The 19,776-nt window shown below is 41.0% G+C and overlaps 1 pseudogene; it reads left to right on the top strand.

Moving 5' to 3' along the window:
• The first annotated feature begins 871 nt into the window (after positions 1 to 871).
• LOC104113060 (exocyst complex component EXO84B-like) lies at positions 872 to 2,715 on the top strand (annotated as a pseudogene).
• The last annotated feature ends 17,061 nt before the right edge of the window (positions 2,716 to 19,776 follow it).

Here is a 19,776-nt window from a genome sequence, read left to right as displayed (position 1 = left end):
TGAACTACCCCTAGGTGATGTATTTGCTATGTGCTACTTATTGCGGGGGCTACGTACGCACAAGGTGACTAGAGTCCGTATGTAGCTAGATTCATGTTATGTCCGGGTAGACTTAGGTTCCCGCCATGCTATAACTGTACTATTTGAGTTGTCTTTTACCTATTAAATTCCTTTATTTTACATTGCAACTTGAGACTAGACTTGTGTAGAGTGATAGACTTGCTATTGTAGAGATTCAACGGGCTTCATGATTAGCCGGGAAATAACTGTACTCCTCTTATGAATTTCTCTCGCACTATGCGTGCTCATCGAAAGGTTTCCCAAAAGTTTATAATGCACATGTCTATTCGTGAGTGGGGTCAAGGACCCGTCAAAGCTTTTTATTCTAATGGGATCGGGCCGTTCGCCTCGACAAGCTAGATACATCTATGGTTCATGCCGTTCGACCCTCGGCAGTGCGCATATTATGATGGATATGATCGTACGCCTCAGCAGGATTATGTATCACACTTTCATAGGAGCGGGCCGTTCGCCTTGGCAATATAATAGATGTATCTATGGTTCGGAAATATTATGATGGATCGGGCAATACGCCTCAGCATTTCTATAAAATACTCTTATGAAATCATGCGTAATAATTGATAAGAAGGCAGTATATCTGTGAGTTTTTCCGATTTGAACTGTGGCGACCTATCTGGTGAGATCCATGATATATACTCCGATTGAGGAGGTAACTACTAGCCGAGAGTTTGAGTTATTGCTGAGAGGAGAATATTACCACGTATTTATACTTGTTATTTCGTTTATTCTCTCTGACTCACATTTATTTACTTCTACTGTATCTGTCTTATTGGACCACAAGTAAGTGTGGATGTCGGCCCCTCGTCACTACTTCTCTGGGATTAGGCTAGATACTTACTGGGTACACGTGGATTTACGTACTCATGCTATATTTGTTGCACTTTTTGTGCAGGTACATATATGTCTGGTGGTCGTTTGGGCGCAGAGGTGCGACTATTACGGGAACTTTATCGTGAGCTGCATTTTATGTTACGATTCGCAGTCTGCAGAGTGTCCATCAGAGTTATTTATATTTTACTGTCTAATTTGTATTCCAAACAGATGTTGTATTTTATTATATTTCCTAGTTGATACTCATGCACTTGTGATACCGGGTTTTGGGGGTTCCTTTGGTTGTTCATTATTGTAGTTCATGTAAATCCTATTTCATACTATTTAATTAATAAAAATTATGATTTTAAAGTACTAGAATGAGTAATTAAATTGATCAATCACTATTGGCTTGCTTGACGGCGATGTTAGGCGCCATCACGACCTATAGTGGATTTTGGGTCGTGACATAGTGACTACTTCCTCTCTACCTTCACAAGGTAAGAGTAAGATCTGTGTACACACTACCCTCCCCAGATCCCACTTTGTGGGATCGCACTGGGTTTTTTGTTGTTGTTGTTGTTGTTGTTGTCGTCTTAGTGACTACTTAATGAACTATAGTTACTAGTAAAATATTCATCTGCTGCTGAAACAACCAATATCATCCCTTTGCAGTGTATCTAGGCTGTTGGTGCATCACTTGCAGAAGTTTCTTATACGTTTTATATATGCAGCACATCAAGGGAAATCTCCAATATTGAAGGATAGCTTATTGCCTTGAGAAATCTCTTATCTACTCGAGCTGCTTGTTCATGGTTTAGCTGAAGGAATTAATGTTGATTCTCTATCTAGCTTTGAGGGTTTGATGCAAGATGATAGTTCTATTTTTGGTGACAGAGATGCCGCCAATTCTGAGAGTTGGTTAGGACAATTTATAGAGAAGCTTGAAGTGCTGCTTGTTGAGAGGAGAGTGGATGAAACTTTGGATGTGCTGGATGAGGGTGAACATATGGCAAAAGATTCTTGTAGTAAACAGACATTGACTCTATCAGCGTTATTATCATTGCAGAAAGCTATCACTGAACATAAGCAAAAGTTAGCAGCACAGTTAGCAGAAGCTACTTTCCAGTCTACAGTCAGTGCTGCTGAGCTTCGCTCTGCGGTGCAACCTCTAAAACGTCTAGGTGATGGGCCTCGTTCTCATAACTTGATGTTAAGTTCTCACCAGCAGAAATTGCAAGGTAATATGCAGGGTCTTCGGCCTTTAGGTACTTCACATGTAGTAGCATATAGTGCTGCTCTTTCAGAGCTTGTATTCTCGACCATTGCACAGGCCACAAGTGATTCCTTGACCTTATTTGATGATGAACCTTTTTTATTCATCTGAGCTAGTAACTTGGGCTGTCAACCAGACTGAGAAATTTGCTCGTGTAATTAAGAGACATGTGATAGCTTCACCAGCAGCATCAGGATGCTTAAGACCTGTTGCTGAGAGTATTCACATAAGTCTCGGGCACTGCTCTTTGCTCGAAGCTCGGGGGTTGGCCCTTTCACCGGTTCTCTTGAAAATCTTTAGGCCCTGTGTTGAGCAAGCACTGGTTGCCAATATAAAGGGGATTGAGTAGTGCACTGCTGCAATTGCTGCTGATGATGATTGGTCGCTAACTTCTCTAGGAACTGCATCTCTTGCTGTTGTCATTGCCTCCCAGCCAAAGTTATCAAGCAGTGCTCATAGATTCAACACAATGGTTTAGGTGATTCATTTACCAGCAATAACTACCTCTTGCATTTAGCTTTGGTTCTCATATATACCCAATTCTTGTTTTTGTTCCCTGTGGATGGTGTGATAACCGTGGTAATTATTTTCATTCGCGACCCAAAATAATTACAGGTGGTAGCACAAATAAACAAAACATATATTGATTATGCATATAGTATATTATATGTGTATTTATGTATGTTATATGTATATGTATACTTAATCTATATTATACTAAAAGCACGAATGCTCTTAGCGAAAAGTGATTTGCCCTTTTTACCCTTTAAAAATATATTTTATATTGGATAAAATTATAAAATCAAAAACATTTCGTAAAATTTAGGAGTTCAAAATCAAATAAGTTATTTTCAATATTATTATATGTTGGATATCTTTTACAAAAGCATTACCTGGTTCAGTGGAGAATGAGAATCTTGAAGGATCTGTAAATAGAATTGTAAGGATGGCTGAGACAGAATCTGAACAGATTGCTTTACTAGCCAATGCATTATTGCTAGCGGACGAGCTAATCCCTCGTGCAGTCGTCAAGCTTTCATATTCACAACAACCTAATAAGGCAGATGATACATCTAAACGGACTACAAATAGGCAATCCCATCATGTAGAGTAGAGAGAACTGAAGCGAAGACTCCAACGTCTAGTTGATCAATTACGTGATAGCTTTTGTAGGCAACATGCACTTGAACTCATTTTCTTGGAAGATGGTGGTGTTGGTCAGTGATTGAATAGAAGGGGGAGGATGTGGTGTTGAAGGGTAGGTTTATTTCTTACCTTAAGGCCACGAAGATGATTAACAAGGGGTGTATCTACCATTTGGTCCGGGTTACGAACACCGATGTTGAGGCACCTACACTTGAGTCCGTGCCTGTTGTGAATGAATTTTTGGAGGTCTTTCCGGATGAGCTCCCTGGGGTCCCACCAGACAGGGAGATTGATTTTGGGATTGATGTGATGCCGAGCACACAGCCTATATCTATTCCACCCTACAGAATGGCACCAGCAGAATTGAAAGAGCTAAAGGAATAATTGAAAGATTTGTTAGAGAAGGTTTCATTTGACGAGTGTGTCTCCTTGGGGCGCACAAGTACTATTTGTAAGAAAGAAGGATGGGTCGCTAAGGATGTGTATTGACTATCGACAGCTCAACAAGGTTACAATCGAAAATAAGTACCCACTGCCAATGATAGATGATTTTTTTGACCAATTGCAGGGTGCTAAGTATTTCTCCAAGATTGATTTAAGATCCGGGTATCACCAATTGAAGATCAGGGAGCAGGATATTCCGAGAACAGTTTTCAGGACTCGGTATGGGCACTTTGAATTTCTGGTAATGTCTTTTGGGCTAACAAATGCCCCAGTAGCTTTCATGGACCCGATGAATCGAGTCTTCAAGCCTTTTCTTAAATCTTTTGTGATAGTTTTCATTGACGATATTCTGGTATATTCACGAGGTTGAGAGGACCATGCCGATTATCTCAGGACAGTTTTACAGACTCTATATCAACACAAGTTGTATGCGAAGTTTTCGAAATGTGAATTTTGGCTTGCATTTGTTACATTCTTGGGTCATGTCGTCTCCAGAGAAGGAATTAAGGTCGATCCTCAGAAGATTTCAGCGGTGAGTAATTGGCCTAGACCTACTACCCCAACAGAGATTCGCAATTTCTTAGGCTTAGCTGGGTATTACAGAAAGTTTGCGGAGGGATTCTCTACCCTTGACTCTCTGTTGACTAAATTGACACAGAAGGCGGTTAAGTTCCAATGGTCAGATGCTTGTGAAAGGAGCTTTCAGAAGTTGAAATTGAGGTTGACTACGACACCAGTGTTGACCCTACCAGAGGGTACAAATGGGTTTGTGGTATATTGCGATGCTTCAAGAATCGGACTTGGGTGTGTTTTAATGCATCATGAAAAGGTGATAGCTTATGCTTCTAGGCAACTCAAGAATCATTAAAAGAACTATCCAACACATGATTTAGAGCTTGCAGCGGTGGTCTTTGCATTGAAGATTTGGCGTCATTATTTGTATGGAGTCTATGTGGATATATTCACGGACCACAAGAGCCTTCAATATATTTTCAAGCAGAAGGAATTGAATCTGAGGCAGAGAAGATGGCTTGAGTTACTCAAGGACTACGACATTGATATTCTATATCATCCAGGGAAGGCTAATGTTGTGGCGGATGCTCTTAGCCAGAAATCTATGGGTAGTTTAGCACACTTGGAGGCATATCAAAAGCCATTGTCCAAGGAAGTTCACCGATTGGCTAGTTTGAGAGTTCGTCTTACGAACTCTAGTGAAGGAGGGGTGATTGTGCAAAATAGGGATGAATCATCACTTGTTGTGGAAGTCAAGGAGAAGCAATACAATGATCCATTGTTAACACAATTGAAAGAGGGGATTCATAAACATAAGGCGATGGACTTTTCTCTTGGCATGGGTGATGGTACACTAAGGTACTAAAGGCGTCTATGTGTTCCAAATATAGATGGTCTCCGAGAGTGAATCATGACTGGGGCTCACACTTCTAGGTGTTCCGTGCACCCGGGCTCTGCAAAAATGTATCATGATCTTAAGGAAGTCTACTGGTGGAATGATTTGAAGTGGAATGTAGCGGACTTTGTGGTAAGATGTCCAAATTGTCAGCAAGTGAAGGTAGAACACCAAAGGCCGGGTGGGTTGGTACAAAATATAGAAATCCCAATGTGGAAGTGGGAGATGATCAATATGGACTTTATGGTAGGACTACCTCGCAAGTTCGACTCGATTTCTGTAATTGTGGATCGACTCACGAAATCAACACACTTCTTACCTGTTAAGGCTACCGACACAGTAGAAAAATATGCTCAGATCGGGGGGCACAGTTCACGGCTAAATTTTGGAAGACGTTTCAGCAAGATTTGGGTACTCAGGTGAATCTTAGTACATCCTTTCACCCATATACTGATGGGCAGGCAGAGCAAACTATTCAGACACTTGAGGATATGTTGCGCGCTTGTATTCTTGACTTTAAGGGTAGCTGGGATGATCATTTTGCCACTCATAGAATTTTCATACAATAATAGTTATCATGCTAGTATCTAGATGGCGCCGTTTGAGGCTTTATATGGTAGAAGAAGAATTAATAGGGCCGGACCTTGTGCATCAGGCTATGGAGAAGGTTAAGATCATTACAGAATGGTTGAAAACTGCTCATAGTCGTCAAAAGTCCTATTCGGATGTGCGTCGTAGGGATTTGGAGTTTAAAGAAGATGATTGGGTATTCTTGAAGGTTTCCCCCATGAAGGGCGTAATGCGGTTTGGTAGGAAAGGCAAATTGAGTACGAGGTATGTCGGACCGTATAGGATCATTCAGAGAATTGGTCAAGTGGTGTACAAGCTTGGGCTACCACCTGAGATGTCATTACTGTACCCGGTATTCCATGTGTCTATGTTGAAGAAGGTAGTTGGAGATCCGTCGCTTATGGTGCCAGTTGAGACTATTGAGGTTAATGAAGAACTGACCTATGAAGAGATTCCAGTCGCTATTCTTGATAGGCAAGTCCGAAAGCTAAGAAATAAAGAGATTGCCTCCGTGAAAGTGCTATGGCAAAACCAACAGGTTGAAGAGGCTACTTGGGAGGCCGAGGAAGAAATGACAAAGAAGTACCCTCATTTGTTTGAATAGCTATGTAATTGTATTTATGAAATTGTTGCCTATGAATTATATGTCACTTGTATAGTTGATGTTAAAGGGTGTTCCTTCCTGGTTATATGTTGCTTATGAGGCTATGGTTGGTATTGTTTTGTGTTATGTTACGTCATTGGATTATGTATATGTTGTTAGGATCTATTTCTGGGGTCCTCTAGCAGGTAGATAGGCCCAATTACAGGGGAGACTCTGACGAAATATTTGGAAATTTAGAGAGTTACAAATATTTGGAACTACTGGTGTGTGGTGTAGCAGCTGAGTCACATTAGATGCTAGTGGTGAACTTTGACCCTCATTCGAGGACGAATGATATTAAGTGGGTAATAGAGAATTTTTGCGGCCCACTATACAGCCGCAGAATCACTCTGTGAGCCGCAGAACGATCGCAGAGTGAAGCAGAAAACTGGGCGAATTTGGATGACATTTTGCGGTCAATTATGCGGCCGCAAAATATTTTCGCGGGCCGCACACCAATCGTAGAACCAACATGGAGATTTTCCAGAGGAAAGTTCTGTGGCGCATTATGCGACCATAGAACAGATCTGCGGTACATTATGTGACCGCAAAACAGGTCTGCAGGCCGCAGAACTGCCGCAGACCCAACCCGAAGGTCCCAGTTTTGGAACACCAATTGTGCGGTCGATTTGCGGACCGCATAAGTGTTATGCGGTCGCATATGCGACCGCAGATATGCGTTGGGGCTTCATTTTTATAATTTTATATTCTGACCCCCATTTCATTTATCTAGCCTAAGGGTTCATTTTTGGGGAATTACCTGATGTTTTAGAGAGAGGAGAGAGCTATTCTAGAGAGAGGAAAGAGAGGGATAAGGATTTCACTACTCAACTTGAGTCAAGCCTTGAAATCTCATCAAGAGGATCTTGTTAGGGATTCTAAAAGGTAAGAATTTCTTCCCCCAATTCTTTAATTTCGGAATTTAACTAAAAATGGGTAATTAGTAAAGTAATTCTTGGGTGTGGGAGTTATTTATTTTACATGCATGTACCATCTAGGGTAGTGGGGATATTGTTGAGATTTTTTGGGTGAACTTTGGGTTGTGGGGTGAAAGAATCTACCATAGAAGGAACTTAAAATAATGATGCACACCTAGTGTTTGATAAAATACTTAAATGGGGTGAACCCACGAATATCTTCCTAATTATAGTTCAATTTTGTTATGTTTCAAAATAGATTGAGGTTGCTAGAGTTTTTGAAACATTGTAGTAATTTAAGGAAGCTCAAAGCAAGATATTTTGGCTAAACTCTTCTCTTAGAATTGAACCCCACATTACCCTTGTAAGTTCCGAGTTGATCATCATAAATCGATTATTCCGAATAAGCTTTGTGGCAAAGATGTATGTTCAATACGTGTTTCAAATGCTCTTATTATGTTGTGCTACTAATTGAGGATGTGTTCAAAGTATGGATTGCGTGTCTTCATGTTATAACTCCAAGTCGTGTTTCAAATGAAAGTTATTATGCCAAATTGTGTAAAGATTATGATTGGGATTACACGTCCACCCACATATATATTGGGGTGAGGCGCCAGGTCCGCTTTGTGTAGGATTATGGTATTGTTGTTACACCACCACCCATACATATTGGGGTGAGGCGGCGGGGCTGCTTTGTTTAGAGTTGTGGTATTGTGAGTACACCTCTACCCACATACATTGGGGGTTAGGCGGTGGGGCTGCTTTGTGTAGTATTGTGATTGCACCTCCACCCGCATACCTTGGGGTGAGGCGGCAAGGCCGCTCTATGTAAAGATAGTTGTAGAGGATCCCCGACTTGAAATTTATAATGTTATTGGAAGTTCTTAATAATACCTGTTTTGACTTGTATGGCTATCTAAGCCCTATTATTGTTACCATGATTCATCATATTCATATTGTATTTACAAGTCCTTGAATAGATGTTTTGGTTTTCATACTAGTACTATTCGACATGTACTAACGTCCCTTTTGCCGGGGGAGCTGCATCTTTAATAGATGCAGGTGATTCCACAGCGGGAGGCATTGACCAGTGATAGCGGTACACTTTTTCCTAGCCAACTTGGTGAGCCCCACTTCATTCCGGAGTTGTGCATTTTTGTTCCGTATGTATTATGTTTTGAGGAATAGCCGTAGTCTTGTTGCCGGCACCAATATTGTACTCTTTTATATCTATTAAAGGTTTCATAGACATAGTATGGGTTGTGTATTAGTGTGGGAAAGTTAAACTAAAATGTCGTAATTGTATCTCATGCTTCCACTGTAAAACTATGGTTGTGAAATGTATTGTTTTGGAGACTTATAAATGAAGTAACTAATGGTGATGGAACTAGTGTTGTTAATGAACCCTCGTGGTATTAATTAGTGAAGATTATATTCTCTTTGTATATGGGTGAGTTGGGTAGAAGGAAATCCAGCAGGCTTGCTCGGCCGGGTTATCTCGGTTGAGCTCCGGTCGTGCTCCCCGAGGTCGGGGCGTAACAGTTTGAGTCCAGACATGTACATAAATATGGATGGAAATCCAGAAGAGATAGAGTGGTTTCCATCTCCAATATATCAGGAACTGTTTGGGAAGTTGACTAGAATTGCTGGCATAGCATCAGACAGGTTTGTGGGAAGAGAAAGATTTGCTACTACTCTTTTGATGAGGCTCACTAAAACTATTATCCTATGGCTTTCTCAAGATCAAACCTTTTAGGAAGAGATTGAGCAAGGGCCAACGCCTTTAGGTCCTCTTGGGCTTCAACAGGTTTGTTCTTTTTTTGTCAGATTATTTAGTTTTAAGGGGAGCCTTGGAGCAACGGTAAAGTTGTCTCTTTGTGACTTATAGGTCGCAGGTTCAAACCATGGAAACAACCACTAATACGTGCGTTAGGGTAGGCTGTCTCACACCCCTTGGGTGCGGCCTGTCACGACCCAAAATCCAATATAGGTCGTGATGGCGCCTAACACCACCGTCAGGCAAACCAACAGTGATTTATCAATTAAATACTCATTTTAGTATTTTGAAAACATAATTTTTTTTCTTAATTGAACGGTATAAAATAGAATTTACAGAGTAAATGAAAATATTTATACAAACCACAATAATGAATAACCTGAAGAAACCCCCAAAACCCGGTGTCACAAGTGCATGAGCCTTGTTTTAAGAAGTACAACAACAATACATCATATGTCCAGAATGTAAATAAGACAGGATAAAATAGTTAGTACGATGGAGACTTGGCGGAATGCGATGCGTAGCCTGGGGTGTAGCTCATATAAAGTCTCCTCAATAGATGCGCCTGCGCGCCAAGATGATCTCCAAACGAACCTATCAGATGCTGCACATTTTGTTAGAAGTGCAGTATGAGTACGTAAATCAATGCGTACCTAGTAAGTATCTAGACTAACCACAGAGAAGTAGTGATGAGGGGTCGACATCAACACTTACTAGCGGTCCAAATAAATAATAGGATAAATTCATAACAGATATGAAGTGTACTACTATAGTGAATTAAATCTGTAACCCATAATTAATTTCCAATTTGTTCCCTTTAAAGCATAAATTTTCTCAATCTTGTATTCTTCCTTAACATCTCAGAACATGCCAAGTGTCAATACCAAATAAATAGAAAATACCATAAAATAACGGGCATCAGTGAAAAGATTAGCTCGTAAATATTTGGGCTACTAGCGATATAACGCACGATACTGCCAAGGTCGTTTGACCCGATCCAGAATAATGTGTACACTGTCGAGGGACGTGCAGTATGATCCATAGATGCATCTATATACTGCTGAGGCATTCGGCCCGTTCCACAAGAAAAGGAAGGAAGCCATCGAATTACGAGACACATTTCTTTTAATAATACAACACATGAGCATAAAATGAATATAATTCTAACCATTTCTCAAATAACTCGCCCACGACTTGAAGTGTTAAGGCTTGGCCTAGTGTTCATATTTTTATTTATAAATCGATTTTCAGTTATAACTTCAATTAATTAAGAAAGCAGAATGAGTTCAAGTAATTCAAACATTTCATGATAAGATCCTAAGTCTACTCGGACATAAACATGCTTTAGCTACGTACGGACTCTCGTCACTTCGTGCGTACGTAACACCCACAAATAGTAGCACATAATAATAAATATCACCTAGGGGGTAGTTCCCCCTCACAAGGTTAGACAGGAGACTTACCTCGCTCCGAAGTTCCATAACCAGCTCCAAAGCCTCTCTAACACCTCAAACCGATGCCCATCAATCCAAAACTAGTCAAACAATGTGCAAACCAATCAAAATATACTCTAATACCCATAATTAATCAATTCAAATAATTTCCAACTCCGCTCTAAAAGTCAATAAAGTCTACCATTTGGCACATGTGCCCGGATTCCGAAATATTTCGAAGATAAACTTTACCCATAACACCACGAACTAAAATAAATAATATATTCCCAATTCCATGTCAGATTTCTTGGTCAAAATCCAAAAATACCAAATTCTAGGTTTTCTACCAAAAACTCTAAATTTCTACTAATTTCCATGTTTAAATCCATATACAAACCATGTATTTAACTTGTAATAGGTGGGAATCACTTACCTTGTGTTTCTCGATGAAAATCGCCCCTTAAAACTCTTCAAAATCGCCCCAACCAAGTGAAAATGAAAGAAAACGGGCTAAATCCCGTTCTTAACAACACACACTGCCCAGCGACCTCTCGCACCTGTGGCCAAACTACCGCTTCTGCGGTCACCCTTTAGCCCCCTAACCTTCGCATCTGTGGACAAGACCCCACCCCTATGACCAAGAACCCGTTTCTGCGGTCCCGCAGGTGCGACACAAACCTCGCACCTGCGCCTCCACCTGCCTCACTCCCTACCGCTTCTGCGACTACTGGGCCGCATCTACGGTCACGCAGTTGTGGGAAAATCATCGCACATGCGGCCACTGCTAGTCCCTTCCCATTCCGCTTCAACGAGCTTGCTTATGCGATGTCACTTTTGCAACCAAGACACCGCAGAAGCGATCCCACCAGCTGCTGCCCAGCTTCAGCATTTCTCAAGTCCAAAAATTAATCCGTTAGCCATTTGGAATTCACCCGAGGCCCTCGAGACCTTAACCAAATATACCAACATGTCCCACAATACAATACGAACTTAGTCAAATCCTTAAACCACGTCAAACAACATCAAAAATCATGAATCGTGCCTCGAATCAAACTCATAAATTTCCAAATTTCTAAATTTTATAAGTGCCGAAACATATCAAATCAATCCGGAATGGCTTCCAATTTCACACACACGTCCTAAATGACATAACGAAGCTATTCCAAGGCTCGGAATCCCAAACGGATATTGATAACATTAAAATCCACTTCAAATCAAACTTAAGAATTTCTTAAATTTTTAAAATACCAACCATTCCATAATAAGTGTTGAAATGCTCCCGGGTGATCCGATACTCAACCCAAACATACGCCCAAGTCCGAAATCATCATACGAACCTGTTGGAACCTTCAAATCCCGATTCCGAGGTCATTTACTCATAAAGTCAAACCTTAACCAATTCTTTCAACTTAAAGTTTCCGAAATTAGATTTTTCTTTCCAAATCAACTCCGAACTTCCCGAAATGCGATTCCGACCACACATATAAGTCAAAATACCTGAAGTGAAGCTACTTAAGGCCTCAAACCGCCGAACGACACGCTAAAGCTCAAAATGACCGGTTGGGTCGTTACATTCTCCCCTACTTAAACATACGTTCGTCCTCGAACGTGCTAGAGACTGCTCTAGAGTTGTCCAAAATCACTGTTTAACTCCTCGTGCACCTACCCATTCCACCATAATCCAGCTGAAAATATTAGCTCGAGTCAGACTGAAGATCCTCCCCTTTATTTAGTCAATAAGCTTAGAACCAAATTCCAACCTCCGATTTTCTCTACAGGTCGTGATTCTAACATATGAACACGGTACCAATCACCACGCACTGTACTAAAAAATGATCATGCACCATATATCACAACCACCTGCCGAATCAATAATTCATGGAGTCTCTCCTCCGGAAAAGAAACATTACCTCATTCTGAACTGATTAACGATATTTTCTCTTTAATGTACCTTATATAAATCTAATTGCACTAATTTCAGGTCCAAAAATCTCGTCTCACCCAGTACAAGCTGCTAGGCAATAAGCCATCTCACACACTGCCAAAAAAATCTTATATGATGCCCACAACGCGCCAACAAGCTAAAACTCGAATGCGATGCATAAGGAAAACGAACTCTGGAGAAGGACTACCCAGCCCGCGTAACGAATTAATCGGCCGAATAGATGCTGTGAACCTACCTCAGGGATGAAAACAAGGCTCACAAAATATTTGTAAGGAGCTATGCTCAACCTCTCATTGTTGCGGCGTGCAACCTGATCCGACATGACACTGTTGCGGCAAGCAACCCGATCCACATAACATGCCCGTGGTGGCGTGCCACCCGATCCGCACATAACAATCATGAAGAAAACACACATATCAAGCCATAATGCTTGTACTTATGAAATGCCCTAATATCGACCACAAGCACTCCAAGTGCATAATACCAAATTCCGGGGAGATGGATAGTGCCATACATTACGAACCCCAAGCACAACTAAGGTGAAATAAATGACCTGTATTTCGAGAGCTATCCTGCTCACATAATACCACAAGCTACACAGGACCTCAACACGTGTGCGAATAATCAGGCCGTCTCACAACCCACATGGAACAATAGAGATCTACATAGAATAGCTGACGACGGTAAAAACATCCCCCCCGCCCGACGATTCCTCCGTAAGCAATGCTATGACGAACAAACACATCCGACCTGATGTAGAGCACACACTCACATTAGTCCCACCAACGGATCTCACACCGATTCTGATCATACCATACTGGGCCAATAACTTTCCAAAGATCCACATGGCCCTATTCATGACACATAAGAACAACCGTCAAATCTGAAACAGACTCACACGAGCCATAACCCAAGGAATAGTGCGCCTCTCAAGCATAAACTCTCGCATTTGAGATATTACCATAACCTCCATACTTGGTCTTAATCTTTAACAATCAAGTGACTAATATGCCACACTTATACAAATCTCCCCGTGGGGTACGCTCCCACTACCTTCCGCTCAGGTAGCAAAATCCGCACATCCAAACCACCAACCGTACTAATATTGCAAGGCAAATCACAATCCCCCAATTGATACACAATGCCTCTTCCACAAAACATCATTCTCAGGTGACACTAAGATAACACCAACTCACTCTAAACATATGAATTCTTCCCTGCTCATCCGAGCTCGTGACATTCTTATCAACATAGGACCTCAACCTTGATCCTCAACATTCAAATTCCCATGCTAGTCACTGCACCCATCACGCCGCTACGAGACAATACAAGAATTCATCATAACCCCTGAATTACCAGTAGAACAAACACTTCATTGGCTAGAAGCTTTTTACTTAACTCATTTCAGAAGAACCGATGCAACGCGCAAGCGAATTCCCAAACCGTAGAAAAACACAAACCTCAAGTCGTGACCTAAACCGCCGTGACTCTTCTGAAATCTATTTACACGACAAGGCCATTAATCAAATGCCTCCTAAATCAATCAAGTTATGGTGGCTGTCAAGCAGCACATACGTCCCTAAACCACATGTATAACTTCACACACTGAAGGGACTGATCATTGACACAATCATGCCGATCAAACCATTACTAACCGACCCAACTCCTTTTAATTTACTCTTGACTTGTCTTAGAAATAATAATAGCTCCATTCACAATATAACAAACTCAATCCACACTCATCCCGAGTGACCCACATCATGAGACCACATCGTTTCAATACACATGAACCATCTCATACCCTCTTTATGCACACAATAGTATCTCCAACTGGTACACCCATTCTGCAAGACCTTCCGCAAATTCGAAGCTATTTATTCCTTTCCTCCAATACTGCACCACATACCCAATGATAACATAGAACGTTCCAAGTCCCGTTCATAATCCACTGTGAAAACTCGATCCTTAACCAGACGACGGACCCGAAATCCTTAGGCACTACACTTAAATTCTTGAACCCACTAGATCCGTTGTTGAGAGTACCCACTCTGACCTGATCCCGAATATCACCAAACTTCAACGCTCTGCTAGCACATGAACACACTCTCAAAGAAGCAACCAGCTAAATTCTTTTCCTTGTACATTACATTTATAAGAAGCATAAACTCGGAGTCTTCCTAAATCCTGCACCTCAATCGATAAGGCAAAGTATAGCACACATTCATCGAGTTCCTTGTTTGACTTACTCCTGACATTTCCTTTTCCTTAGTCGTAAATAATCCACCAATACATCGATAACCAAAAATCGCATAAGCAGATAACCACGCGATCCAATCGTGGATGGTGGGCTCCCTCACTTAGATTTAAACTACCACCACATACTGTAGAGCCCACAATGATTCCCCCTTCTCATTTACCATGATCTCGTACCGTTAACCCGCCAATTTTCTATTTCGAAGTCCTTTGTTAAGCTTTTCATGAACATTCTGAATCATCAGACACAATCACATATTTGACCTCATACCGGGTAGCAAGTAGTATTCTTCGCAGGAGCTACATCAACATCACGTAACCGCTAACCTGCTCACAGGAGATAACCCACCTGTGGAATTCCTTATCGACATCCTCCAATGATGCTGCACTGGGTACATCAACCACGCAATCAGTAAACTCTTCTGAACCCATGCTCTTCTACCAGCTGCACAAGTTTGTTCCTTCCCCGTTGACACCAACTGAAAGTTCAACAATACCTTCCAAACTCAAGCCATGTTTCATAAGAAATGACAATCAAACCTTCACATCCTTATTTATTTCAAGCCAAATCCTTTCTGCCATATTCAATCTTTCCCCATACAGTAACCACCATCCCAATTATAATCCGTGGACCTAGTCACTTCCCACCATGCCTCCCAAAATGCCCTAATCTTCCTCAAGGTACGTGGCTCTCCTACCACATAATTAATATGCTACTCTGCCACCCCCACTTCGGTCAAACCATCTCCTTTAAGCAACTTCCCAACCTCTGTTGTCCATACTTGACCTGCTAGTAATTCAACTACCGCGAGACACCTTCCGCCGTGTCCTTCCTCATACTTTGCTGCCCCAATGTTTCTTCAAATCAAATCCATACCTGTAGCACCATTTCACAACACCTTGCCCCGAAGGTAAAAACCAAAGGATACTATAACACTGACGAACCGTAATGCGTTCAAACAAGGGCGACGATACCAAATCACAATGAAATTTTCACCACGCTTGAAGATACCAAGTCTCGTTACTCCATCAACCAAAACCTGAACATCCATCGTCTGATTGCCTTTCCTTTGCTGGAATTAAATGCTGAACCTCTAAATCATGTACTGAGAAATCCTCCTTCCGAGCCATTCATTTTCACGATCCATACATAAGCACTGTACCATTACACCAACACGGTGCGATAACAACTCATGAATAACATAGCAATCAGTGCATAGCCTCAAAACCATAGGAAGTACTAATACTGAACTGAAACGACAACACATTCTTCCGCAAGGCAAAGATAATAGCCTGCCAGAACACGCAGGGAAAAACATCCTGCACCACATCTGCAGTACCTCTACAACTCCTTGACTCCCAATTGATAACAAGCACATTGCGTCACATAAGATCAAGTAGGAAGAAAAATAAAGGCACCAACCTCAAAGGAATCAAATCGCATGATGAGGAATCAAGAAGGGAAGTGCTACTAACAACCTTATAGTCTCTCGAAGATAAGTACAGACGTCTCCGTACCGTTCCGCAAGACTTTACTAGACTTGCTAATGACTCGTGAAACCTAAGTAAACCTAACGCTCTGATACCAAGTTGTCACGACCCAAAATCCACTATAGGTCGTGATGGCACCTAACACCGCCGTCAGGCAAGCCAATAGTTATTTATCAATTTAAGTACTCATTTTAGTATTTTGAAAACATAATTTTTTTGCTTAATTGAACGGTATAAAATAGAATTTACAGAGTAAATGAAAATATTTAGACAAACCACAGTAATGAATAACCTGAAGGAACCCCCAAAACCTAGTGTCACAAGTGCATGAGCCTTTTTCTAAGAAGTACAACAACAATACATCATCTATCCAGAATGTAAATAAGACAGGATAAAATAGTTAGTATGATGGAGACTCGGTGGGCTACGATGCGTAGCCTGAGTTACAGCTCATATAAAGTTTCCTCAACAGATGCGCCTAAAATCTCCAAATAAACCTGTCAGATCCGACACATTTAGTTCAGAAGTGCAGTATGAGTACGTAAATCAACGCGTACCCAGTAAGTATCTAGCCTAACCCCGGAGAAGTAGTGACGAGGGGTCGACATCGACACTTACTAGAGGTCCAAATAAATAATATGATAAATTCATAATAGATATGAATTGTACAGCTATAGTGAAGTAAATCTGTAATCCATAATTAATTTCCAATTTGTTCCCTTTAAAGCATAAATTTTCTCAATCTTGTATTCTTCCTTAATATCTCAAAACAATCCAAGTGCCAATACCAAATAAATAGGAAATACCAAAAAATGTCGGGCATCAGTGGAAAGATTAGCTCGTAAATATTCGGGCTACTAGCGATATAACACATGATACTACCGAGGTCATTCGGCCCGATCCAGAATAACATGTACACTGCCGAGGGACGTGCGGCACGATCCATATATGCATCTATACACTTTCGAGATGTTCGGCCCGCTCTAGAAGAAAATGAAAGAAGTCACCGAATTACGAGACACATTTCTTTTTACAATACATCACATGAGCATAAAATGAATATAATTCTTACCATTTCTCAAATAAATCGCCCACGACTCGAAGTGTTAAGGCTTGGCCTAGTGTTCAGATTTTTATTTATAAATTGATTTTCAGTTATAACTTCAATTAATTAAGCCAGAATAATGAGTTCAAGTAATTCAAACATTTCATGATAAGATCCTAAGTCTACCCGGACATAAACATGCTTTAGCTATGTATAGACTCTCTTCACCTTGTGCATACGTAGCACCCACAACTAGTAGCACATAACAATAAATATCACCTAGGGGTAGTTTTCCCATCACAAGGTTAGACATGAGACTTACCTCGCTCCTAAGGTCCATAATCGGCTCCAAAGCCTCTCTAACACCTCAAACCGATGTCCGTTGATCCAAAATTAGACTAACAATGTGCAAACCAATCAAAATATACTCTAATACCCATAATTAATCAATTCAAACAATTCCCAACTCCGCATTAAAAGTCAATGAAGTCGACCTTCGGGCCCACATGCCCGAATTCCGAAAACTTTGAAGATAAACTTTACCCATGACACCACGAACTAAAATATTCCAAATTTCATGTCCAATTTTGTGGTGAAAATCCAAAAATACCAAATTCTAGGTTCTCTACCAAAAATTCCAAATTTCTACTAATTTCCATGTTTAAATCCATATACAAACCATGTATTTAAATTGTAATAGTTGGGAATCACTTACCTTGTGTTGCTTGATGAAAATATCCCCTTGAAACTCTCCAAAATCGCCCAAACCGTGTGAAAATGAAAGAAAATGGGCTAAATCCCGTTCTTAAAAGAACACACTGCCCAACAACCTCTCGCACCTGCGGCCACATGGCCGCTTCTACGATTCCGCAGGTGCGGCCAAACTACCACTTCTGCAGTCACCCTTCAGCCCCTAACCTTCATATCTGCGGAGTCGCACCTGTGACCAAGGACTCACTTCTGCGGTCCCATAGGTGTGGTACAAACCTCACATCTGCGCCTCCAGCTTTCCTCACTCCCTACAACTTCTGTGACCACTGGGCCGCATCAGCGGTCACCCAGATGCGGGAAAATCTTCGCACCTGCGGCCACTGCTAGTCCCTTCCCATTCCGCTTCTGCGATCTTGACTTTTCTTCTGCGACCAAGACCCCGCAGAAGCGATCACACCAGCTGCTGCCCAACTTCATCATTTCTCAAGTCCAAAAATCAATCTGTTAACTATTCGGAATTCACCCGAGGCCCTCGGGACCTTAACCAAATATACCAACACATCCCACAATACAATACGAGCTTAGCCGAAGCCTTAAATCACGTCAAACAACTTCAAAAATAATGAATCGCGCCTTGAATCAAACTCATAAATTTCCAAATTTCTAAATTTTATAACTTGTGCCGAAACATATCAAATCAATCCGGAATGACAATTTCACACATACGTCCTAATTGATATAACGAAGCTATTCCAAGGTCAGAATCCCAAACGGACATCGATATCATTAAAATTCACTTCAAGTCAAACTTAAGAATTTCTTAAACTTTTAAAATACCAACCATTCCATAATAAATGCTGAAATGCTCCCGGGTGATCCGATACTCAACCCGAACATACGCCCAAGTCCAAAATCACCATATGAACTTGTTATAACCTTCATATCCCGATTCCGAGGTCATTTACTGAGAAAGTCAAACCTTAGCCAATTCTTCCAACTTAAAGCTTCCAAAATTAGAATTTTCTTTCCAAATCTACTACGAAATCCCCAAAATTCGATTCTGACCACACGTACAAAACATAATACCTGAAGTGAAGCTACTCAAGGCCTCAGACTGCCGAACGACGTGCTAGAGCTCAAAACGACCAGTCGGGTCATTACACGAACCTTCCCTGGATCCTGTGTGAATGTGGGATGCTTTGTGCACCGAGTTGGCTTTTTTGTCAGATTATTTATTTTCACCCATCTCTGTAAATTTTTCTCTTTTCATTTCCTCTCAAATTCTGTTGTCGTTTTTTGAATGCACAAGTTTATTACTTAGTTGTACCTTGTATTTTTGAGAACTGAAATGCCATTTTCCACTACAATTTTATTTAGATATGGAGTTTGTGATACTCCTTGCTTCACAAGGGCTCTATTGTCTCGAAATCTTCAGCAAGTAATCAAAAACATTATAGGCAGGGCCATTGAAGCAGTTGCTGCAACCAAAATTGACCCTTATAGGTATACCATAGCAAATAAAATAAAGCTTATTTCACAGTCATTAGTTGCTGCTCCCTCCATCCCAATTTATGTGATACTATTTCCTTTTTAGTTAGTCCCAAGAAGTGTAACGACCCGACCGGTCGTTTTGAGTATTATAACCATGTTTCCCTATTTACTGCTCAATTTATGCTTTACAATTGTTATATAACTTACCGAGTTAATTGGTTTGGGTCCGATGAGGTTTTGGACTGAATTGGAACACTTAGTTCCAAGGTTTAAAGCTTAAGTTAAAATAGTGATCGGATGTCGACTTATGTGTAAACGAATCCAAAATGGAGCTT

The sequence above is a fragment of the Nicotiana tomentosiformis genome, chromosome 4 (assembly GCF_000390325.3).
Source record: "Nicotiana tomentosiformis chromosome 4, ASM39032v3, whole genome shotgun sequence".
NCBI lineage: Eukaryota > Viridiplantae > Streptophyta > Magnoliopsida > Solanales > Solanaceae > Nicotiana > Nicotiana tomentosiformis.
This window is presented reverse-complemented; position numbering and strand designations above follow the sequence as displayed.